The sequence below is a fragment of the Dermacentor andersoni genome, chromosome 11 (genome assembly GCF_023375885.2).
Source record: "Dermacentor andersoni chromosome 11, qqDerAnde1_hic_scaffold, whole genome shotgun sequence".
In the NCBI taxonomy this organism is placed as follows: Eukaryota; Metazoa; Arthropoda; class Arachnida; order Ixodida; family Ixodidae; genus Dermacentor; species Dermacentor andersoni.
In genome coordinates, this window is record NC_092824.1 from 75,700,612 (window position 1) to 75,707,913 (window position 7,302).

The window sequence follows — 7,302 nt, forward strand, 5'->3', positions numbered from 1 at the left end:
TCACTGACATTCAATGACACCCCTTGTTCTCGTCTACTATAACTGCTTATAGCAGTTGCCACAGGCTTACACTTCTTATGCCAAATCTGGGCACAATGTTGTCTGCTGATGATCCCTGCTGCAAATAAAACTCAATTAGAGAGTGGAACCAACTTGCAAAACACAGAGTAAACTTAACCAATAAGAGTTTTTTTTTCACCGTGATGACTTGTCACAGGTGTATTGTTAATTTTCCTCAGTTCGCCGTTAGCATATTGTACTAACTGCGTAGTGGTGTGCTATTTTTGTTATATTCTGCACTCTGTTTTCGCGTTCAGTTCTATCAATATGTTTAAACTGTGCCGACTATATATGTGCCCCCCCACCCCACCGCGTCCTGCATTATTGCCATTACGGGGTGGCAGGAATTTCGTAAATAAAAACAAAGAATCGCAGTGATGTTTGCATCGTTCACGCAGCAGCCTTTCATTTCTTAATACAGGTGTAGCATTGCTAGACCAGCCCATCTCTGGCACGAACATCCTAGACAGCTTCTTCCTCATTGACCATGTCCGCCAGCAGGCCCTCAGAAGTGCATCGTCATCGTGATCATTCACCCATCCACCTACAATTTCCTCACCATGATGACACCAGGTAGATATCACCGACTTAAGAATACCGCCGTGTAGACTATCTGCCGTACCCGGTATTAAAATAATGCAGAAATACAGTGGCAACTCCGCGACGAATGGGCAAGAAATATTCACCACCCCACTGCATCACATGCATAGAAAAGGCTGCAGCTATGATTAAAGCAATTAAATACAGTTGCAGGAGCTTTATTTAAAAACTTCACGTCATAAGACTTTCCTGTCTCTGAAATAATGTCACTCATGGAGAATATCCAAGGATGAAAATATTCAGGCCATTTCAGGTTCGCCTTTAAGAGTGCAACGCGATAGAATTCAAAGATCCCTGAGTGCTTCTCACGCTTCCCGGTAACTATAGTACTATAGTGCTTCCCGAAATATAGTACTATGATAATACTATGCCATGCTTGCTATGAACTACAATGACATTTTTTTCTTACTACTCCAGGCAATGTATGTATATTTCCTCATGTTTACAAAAAAACCGACCCTCCATTGGCTTTTTATTTGTTAGTCACTTTTATGATTGTTTATTTCTGTTGATTGTTAGTTTGATGTAATCTATATGTTATGAATGTCAAAGTTATCACATTTTATTCATGTTTGTTACTGGCGCCTGGGTACATTTATTTTGTGCACTTAATGCATCGGCCCGAACTAGCAAATCGCTAAGGGCCTGGATGCTTCTGTCACCCGTTTTGCTTTGTATATGTTAAAGCAAATAAATTCAACTGAAATTAAATTCAATTTAATTGCCAACTAAATCAGCCAACAACTACGTATGCGTGTATACGGGGTGAACTTAAGCCAAGAATTGGCTCTCAAAATGATTTTACTGTAGAATCGAATTGTGGGGTTTTACGTGCCGAAGTCACGATTTGATTACGAAACACACCGTATCAGAGGACTCCGGACTGATTTGCACCACCGGGGGATCCTTAACGTGCCCCCAATGCACGGGACAAGCGCGTTTTTGGATTCCTACCGCATAGAAATTGGGGCCGCCGCGGCCTTTGATCAGGAGCTCGATTACAATGTTTCTGCCACTGGCATGCAATAAACAAAGCAAACGGTGGCGAACGAGGTCACTAGGCGCAAGCTTTAGAACAAGCATGAAAAGAAATTGACCCCCACCCGGGGCATATAAGCACCAAGTTAACGATGATTATATATCATAAATCAGTGTCAAGGTAAGTACATCGAGCGAGGTTTCTGCAGTACATATTGACAAAAGCATATCGTTAAGAGGAAGGTTCTAGTCAAAGCCAACTCCACTTTCCATATTCCCATACTTGACAAACACTCCACCCAAATGAATGAAATTATTTGCATTTCAGACATAAAGCTGCATCATTGCGCCTGGAGGAAAGAGACCTTTGCTACAGGGCATAGAAGATAAAGCTGAAATCACCCATTGCTTTTTTCCTCATAAAAATGTCATGAATTTTGTGAATTCTTAAACCTGCAACCAGAACAAATGTCACAGTTCTGTAAATTAAATTTTTGGGGAACGTCAGGCCGACAAATGTGATGTACAAGTATGCATGTTACGCAATATTATTCAGCTGTTTACAAGGATTTTGTACAAGTCATACTGAAACATTAGTGGCCCACTTAAAAGCCCTGTATATTACATCACATTTTTCTGCGTTATATGTTTCAATAAAAACAGTTCACAGTATTCCGGTATTTTTGTTCCTCAGTTACACAGTTGCAAGCTTCACCCTTCTGCATTATTAATCTAGGGGTTTTCAACACTTTTTCATAAAACATTATTGGGCCAAATGATAGTCTCTTCCATAGTGTGTAGAAGTTGACTGTATTAGCTTCAATAAAACAATTCAAGCTTATCAAATTTGGTATAGTGGAAATCCAGCTACCGGCATTAAATAAATGTTTCCGGACAAGTAGTGACCAAGACTCGAATATCAAGCTGATGACCAAATGCCTCATTTGATTTCTGTTAATTATTTGGCTTGTGCGCTTCCCTTTATCTACCATTTTGTGGTTGTTGTTTTTGTGCACAAGCTTACACTTCATCTAATTTCATAAAGGTATAACGACCAATTTCATAAGAATAGTGAGCAGAAATTTATCCCCTTTAGAAAATGCCATAAGGATAAAACCACAAGATCCCTGCATGCCGATTCTATGAATGTTGGGATTCAAGCGGTTGTCTATGATATACGCAGATCTTACGAAGCCGTCGCAGTCACTAGCACAAAAATGTCAAGCGTCCACGTGGATTCAGCTGAAAATTACGGGTCGCTGCAAGAGAGAGTTCGAAACCGAGGAGATGTGAGATAGGTAAGCCATCGAGGATTTTGCATAACCCGTCGACACGCCTATTGCTGGCATGGCGTCCGCCTTCACCTTATAAAAATTCACTCTGAAGGTCTTGTCTGACAAGCGAGCGCTGGCGCCTCTGTGCCCCCCCCCCCCCCCCCCCTCATTTACGTGCTGAAAGAGTTGCGTGGGAGCCAACTAACGGATTAGAGCAGCAGGCTGAGCTTGATAAACCCTTGAGAAACGGCAAATCCATTAAACGTGCCATCGCCTAGTTTTGGTGACAAGAAACCAAATTTTCAAGCGCAAGGCGTAAGATCAAACAAAAACCCTAGAGTTCGCTTTATAACTTACCTGCCAAATCCTGATATCATTTTGCCTACTATCCGTTAGGGCTGAGGGCAGATAGGAAAGACAAAGAGGTCAACGGGTCGCGTGCCCGGTTTGCTACCCAACGCAAAGGGGAGGGGTTAAGGCATAAAAATAAAGATGCACTGTATAGTTAGCAGGTCGCTTATCATTGTCCATCAAGCATGGCTAGCATGAGAGAAGAAAAATTGTTACAAGAAATAAAACTGGCTTACAGCGATCGCACAACTGTCCGTTCGCAGAACTGTTCGCTTTTCTCTCGAAGAAATACAAAAACGGAATAACGTGCACAACCAACCTTGAGCCCCTTTCGCCACGAAGTATTACGTACAATTAGTAATTATCAAAGTTATATGAATTTAGGTTAATACTCTTTGCATTTTCTAGTCCATTTTCTCGTACATGTAGCACGGATATTGCTGGTGACAAGCTACATGAGTCTTTGACGTGCAAGCAGTATGCGAATTTTAAGTGGATCCGAGCATTTTTTACGTATTCTTACTTTTCGTGCCATTGGCCATTCCCGGTATCATCTTTCCTGCACGCCGACGCCTACGGCCTTTCGCGTAGGGGACATATAATGCTGTCACATTAAAAATAGAATCCAGACGGCCGTTGCTGCTAACGATAAAGGGGTCAGTAATTTCTTTTGTACCAGTTTGTACAAAAGATAATCATTATACCACGTGTTTGACTGCTCTATAAGGTAATTAGGAATAGGGAATCCGACACGCAATACTTTTTTTGTGTAGGTAACCAACATAGAGCATCACCGGATGCCATAATTTGAGCGATAGTCATCAGTCCGCGCATTACAGAAATTCAAGTAATTTACTTTTAAATAATGACCGCAGGGGGCACATTGTAATTTCGAAACTCAAGTCAGCCACTGCTCAAAGATTAACCTTGCTGTCAGGCACAACAGCCGAAATACAAGTGCACAGAATTTCATGAAATGCATCGCTGTTGCAGTTAACCTTTTACCATGCTGAAGTTTTTTCGTTAAGTACGGAAGCAAACAAACCTTGCAAGTTTAGATATTCATATACGATTGGTAAAATTCATGCAGCACACAACATTACAAAATGACAATCTCTCACTCAGAGTGGCATGCAACTTGAATCGAAAGTGGAATCAGTTGTCTCTGGAAAACATCCCACCGATATAGAAAATAACGTTTGCAGCACGCAGAGCAAGCTCGATGGTGAAATACCCTTTTTTGTGTATAGCATGCCAAGGTTTTTTAGCCACCTGCCCAATCTCCTTCTCCTATGTTAGGTGTCACCATAGGGCAAGAAATGACGTTCCGCTTGCGCCCGCCATGCCCTGAGTGCCACTGACTAACACTCCAAGGGCTACATCTAGTACACCAATACCAAAGTTAGATGACGGATTGATAGCCGTCACCATGGCGCACTTGGTACTGCAACAAGTGCGGATGTTGCGAGTTCGGCTCCCATCGTCGGCAAGTTACGGTTCCGGCCTTATTTTGATTTTGCTTCTCTTCATTATTTTCTACATTTAAATTTCATGCACAGCTGATTTTCCCTGTGCACTTCTTGGCTTCATTGTCTGTTGGCTTTATGTGGTCATGAGTAGCTAGGATCATCATCAACCTGGCTACGCCCACTGCAGGGCAAAGACCTCTCCCATACTTCTTCAACTACCCCGGTCATGTGCTAATTGTGGCCATGTTGTCCCTGCAAACTTCTTAATCTCATCCGCCGAGCTAACTTTCTGCCGCCCCCTGCTACGCTTCCGTTCTCGTGGAATCCAGTCCGTAACCCTTAATGACCATCGGTTATCTTCCCTCCTCATAACATGTCCTGCCTATGCCCATTTATTTTTCTTGATTTCAACTAAGGTGTCATTAACTCGCATTTGTTCCCTCACCCAATCTGCTCTCTTCTTATCCCTTAAACGTTACACCCATCATTCTTCTTTTCATAGCTCATTGCGTCGTCCTGAATTTAAGTAGAACCCTTTTTGTAAGCCTCCAGGTTTCTTCCCCGCTGGTGAGAACTGGTAAGATAAATAGCAAGCTGTAGATAGAACACAGCTTCTCCATTTTAGCGTACCTGCCCATTGAAAAGCCCATGCACGGGAGCTCAGCGGGTTCTTGAAGGCACTGTTTATTCAATAATTTATTCACATATCCTTAAAGGCCCTCAGTTGAGGTTATAGCATAAGGGGGTGCTGTACAAACATAAAAGTGATTTCAAAGTAGTAGTCGCTAAAACCAATAGTACGTATACGGGAATTCCGTTTACCATATGCCAGAATTTGTCGGCTAAATTTCCCGAGCACTCACCAGCGGCGCAACAAGCACCGGCAGTCACGCGCTCAGAATATCGCGTTTCAGTTGGTGCGCACTGTACTTTTGAGCAAGTACACATTCAGTTGCAAGTAGAACTACCTCAAGCGGAACAATACAAAATATATTCTTTTTGAACATCCAAATGAAACGAGGAGGCTGTAAGAGATCTTAAGACACGAACGAGGCCCTTTTCCTTTCTAAATTGGTGTACTTGTTTATGGCGATTCTTTTTTTCTCACTGAGATATCATTGCGAATGTGGCAATATGGCCGCCCGCGACGCCTGGAGTTGAACCCCCCCCCCCCCCCGCCGCCCCCCTCGGAGCGTTGCGCGCGATGGAAGACTGCACACTTCCTCCCCGCTTTCCTCCCTTTCGTGCGCGAGATAGAGCCGCGATCGCGGGCTCAACCTCGCGCGCTTTCACTTGCACATACAGCATACGTCGCGCGGCGGCCATTTTATAGCTCTTGGACTTTATACGGAACCTCACGGCGACGACGACGCCGATGGCAGAAATGCACTTGGAATGTCGATATAACGGCAATCGCAATAAAAGGACATCCGGCTTACAAAATTAAGATTACGTTCTTGCAGACGCAAGGTAATGACATCAGGGGCCTGGTCGCTTTCAAGCTACTTGTTCTCTTAGGGAAACCTAGAGTGGCGTTAAAGGAGGCCAGAACTAAACTGTAGCTACCGGGAATAAAACAGTAGAAACCGGCAGGAAACTATTCAGCTGAGCTAGTCAGAGCATATTGACGGTTTGGTCAGATTAACGTTACACAAGGACAATGAAACGAAACAAGGGAACATTGGGCTAACTTTCAGTCGTCTCCGCATTGCATTACGCTGACCGACCGAGTGGTAACATACCTTCTACTCTAAAACAGAACTTTGTGCTTGAATGGCAGAAGCTCCGTTGGGCATTTTGATACCCTTCTCTGTTACTTCTGCTGAAAATTAAATGAACAAAAGAGAAATCAAAAATTAGTGTGCCCGAGAAATGCAATGAAATTGAGCTGTGAGAATTCTTATTGGAACTTGAGCGGCCACGGCATGATACAGCATGCATAAAAAGCCTAGAAGCCATAAAGTGCACCAGCAAATAATGTTTCCGAGCAGTTTTTCAAACCGGAAGCTCTATGAATAAATTTTCAGCGTATAATCACTAAGAAGCTATCAAGAATAACGTACGTTAGCAGGACACAACTTGCATCAAAGGCGTTCTTGGTTTTACTGGTGGATACTTTTTCTCCAATATGAGCCTTTACTTCCACCTGGATTCAGGCAAGTTGTATATGCTTTTGAGTACATTACATTATATAGAACAATAATAATCTCTTCCATGTGAACAACATGCTTAGAGGCGGGGCCCAAATATGCAGAAGTTAACTTTGCAAACATCTTCAGCTTATTTATAGTCGCCCCAGTCGTTCTTTCTATTAGGCAAGATTTATGAGCCACAATGCATTCTGTAGCAAGTTCTGCTACTGCACTTTGGTTTTAGTGAGGAAGGTTAACGTTCAGTGTCTGCCATAAATCTAGCGTTTCTTATCCGAAGTTTCACGCCTTGTTACGGGCCTTGCTCCGTTCCAAATTTGCGCACCAGCTCTTCGTAGTCAGAAAACTTTGCGCAGTAGATCAGTTATAGCAGTCGCCTTTTTTTTACCATGCTGCATTGAAACCCACGCTGAGCCCGCC

General features: G+C 43.0%; 1 long non-coding RNA gene across 2 annotated transcripts in view; it reads left to right on the forward strand.

The window, feature by feature from the left end:
• Window positions 1-592, forward strand: part of LOC140214098 (uncharacterized) — a 174,747-nt gene extending 174,155 nt beyond the window's left edge. For both annotated transcript variants that reach the window (XR_011891020.1, XR_011891021.1), the window contains one exon: window positions 482-592. This is a non-coding gene — a long non-coding RNA (uncharacterized lncRNA). The remainder of the gene's footprint in view (window positions 1-481) is intronic.
• The last annotated feature ends 6,710 nt before the right edge of the window (window positions 593-7,302 follow it).